This window comes from Sinocyclocheilus grahami, unplaced genomic scaffold (assembly GCF_001515645.1).
Source record: "Sinocyclocheilus grahami isolate Dianchi unplaced genomic scaffold, SAMN03320097.WGS_v1.1 scaffold515.1, whole genome shotgun sequence".
Classification (NCBI taxonomy): domain Eukaryota; kingdom Metazoa; phylum Chordata; class Actinopteri; order Cypriniformes; family Cyprinidae; genus Sinocyclocheilus; species Sinocyclocheilus grahami.
In genome coordinates, this window is record NW_015505694.1 from 1106221 (window position 1) to 1109118 (window position 2898).

Sequence of the window (2898 nt, forward strand, 5' to 3'; positions counted from 1 at the left end):
TTTGCAACCACACCAGCCATTTTCTTCCTCTATTTGTTTAGTTATCCATCAGTCTATTTACCTTATCATGCTGCCAAACCATCCATTCATGCTTCCATCTGTCTGTCAGACAATATCGTGGTATCCATTTGTCTAACTATCTTCTCTGTCTGCTCACCCCACTGTCAATCAAAGCTTCTCCTTAACTGTGCTGTTTTCTTTAGCTGAGCAATAGCATTGGTTTGGTTAAGCGTGTCTTAACTTCTGATTCATGCGCCCACCTCCAAGTACATGCATAATCACAGCTGATAGTTCATTCAGACTTGCGTGTTATGAATAAATGGCATTTTCTTTTGTACTTATGATGTTGTATGTCGAGACATGGGTCGTTGTTCAGGAAACCCAACCCTGCCTGGCCTTTAATAGGAACCCATCCAAATGCTCATTCCACTGGCAAGCCAGATCTCTGCTGGGTCACTGTCAATTTAGAAGGATCAGTATGGCGCTTTGGGGCCTAGCGCACATGGTTCTAACAGATTAGCCACTCACCTTTCCTGAGTTGAACTTGGGGGGCAATGTTTCTGCCAGAGGCCTCATCTGCCCCTCATGTTTTAGCCATGATGCTAACACAGGGCACAAAGAATGACCATTTTTAACATCTCAATTTCTTAATGCACTTCAGCTTTTGAGGTTAAATTGTGTTACTTATTTATGTATTTATTTAATTTTTTCATTGAGTGATAGTAATCTGTCAGGTTAGTTCATGTCTTTTGTTAATAGTGGTTAATAAACACAGTAATTAATTTAGATTTTTAAGTTACTATTTTGTCAACTGCATGAATTTACATATATTGAATTGAGCTTTAGTGTTTTAGCCTGGTTTAAATGGCTTATTTTTAGGACTTATACACACGATGGCTTGTCCATAAAGTAGTGTAAACACATTCAAGGTTTTTTTTTGGTAAAAGGATGGAAAGCGCAAGCTGTAATTCTATTACTGCATAAGTGCATTCCTGTTTTACTGCTGAAGTCTGCCTCCCTACAGGGCTGCAGAGGGGATGATTAGCACTGTAGATTAGCCTTGGGCTGCGATCAATTGGAAAGTATTTCTCATCTGATGGTTTGATACACGTGTGTGCCTTTGCTTCCCTGCTCCCTTCTTTTAAGTTTATTTTTGTTTTAGATCTTAAATTCGGCCATCTCTTTTGAAAACCAAGCTGGTCCACAACTCAGAGACTGTCTTGTCCGTATTGAGGATCCCAGTGAGAAATCTTGGCAACTGTGACCGTCAACCATTTGATATCCCGTCAAACATGGTCCTACTGCTGTGCCTGAAAAAGGGAAAGATACTGGGCCTGCTGGCACTGGACACCAACCGTAGTTCCTCATCCTTTCCCTTGTTTGTCCCGGGAACAGATCTGTCAGAGCCTTCCTGCTGCAGAGATAAACTAGTGCCTCGCTCTCTCCTCTAAAAATAAGCATTTGTTTATCGACATGTGTAGTGATTTCCAGCTCTCCTGTGCCGTATTGTGTGCCGAGCTGTCTAGAAACATTACTCTTAAGGCCTGGCTCTTCTTGCAGCTCTGACCAGCCAAGAGAGTGCAGATGAGCAGAACAATGCAGAGTGCTGGGGGGCAACAGGCTAGCAAGCTTTCGCAGAAATCTGCTAAGACGTCACCTTTTAACTAAGGCTGTGGACCTCGATCATTATCGAGAGCTTGAAACTTTAATGCACTCTTTACGGTAGAAACTGTGGAAAGTGAAGGGCAATGCTGGTTTTGAATATCTGGGTCACATATCCAAGGTAGCTAGCGTCTAAATGGAGCTTGGCTTTAATTGAAAGCCATATTAGATGAAAGGGGAAAACTCAGATCTGTGCTGACCAGTTTTACCATATTTGAATTGCTGCCTTCATTATTTTCATTAGTCTGAGTCATAACAGACTGTCAGATTAGACATTGCACATCTCCCATCTTTGTTTGGAAATGGCTCTGACTGAGATTTAGGGAGAATGCAGACCAGACCTCCAGCTTATCTGAGCTCTCATCCATCCTAGTTTGATGAGGGAAGCTCATGTTTGCATGCTCTGCTAGTGGATCTGCGGTGTGACAAATGCACAAATGCCCCGCACTTTCTCTAAACATCCGTAATTTCAGCAGAGCGCGGTTACTTAAAGCAGGATTTCATCTCACATGTTCACATGTGTTTCTGGTGTCTCTCTTGCTTTAGTTTGGGTAGAGAATGCACTTAACAGCTCACATCTCAATGTGGAAAATGAACCAGGATATCAGCCAGTACTTAAAGGATTAGTTCATACCAAAAAGAAAATACTGTCAGCATTTACTCCCTTGTGTCATTCCAAATCCATATGACTTTCTTTTCACAAAAGGAGACATTTTTAATAATACAGTTGGTTTTTCTTTTACATACAGTTGTGATGAATGGGGGCTGAAGCATTCAAGCTAAAAAAGTATGCATAAGTGGCTTTAAAGGTATCATAAAAGTGGTCCAAATGACTTTTGTACTTTTGACTTCTGAAATCCTACAATAGCTTTGTATGAGTGCCTGTGAGTGAAATTTTCAATATTTACTGATAATGTTCTAGAGTATGACAGAATCAATGAGTTGACCTTGAAAACTGGATCAGTCTGATTTGTTAATAAATCTAATAGACTGTTTTTGTAAACCGAATCACCAAATTTATTTAAAAGATAAGACTCAAAAGAACAATTAATTTGCAAATCAGGTATCACTACTTATCACTCTCATGAACATGCCAAGGATGTCAAGATTATTCGTCAACATTGACTTATTATTGATTTTCATTGTTTTCCTCAAATATACTGTATGAAGAATAAATATAGTGCACAAATCATATTGTTACGTATCCGGTCCATGAACTTCCATCTGCTAGCCATC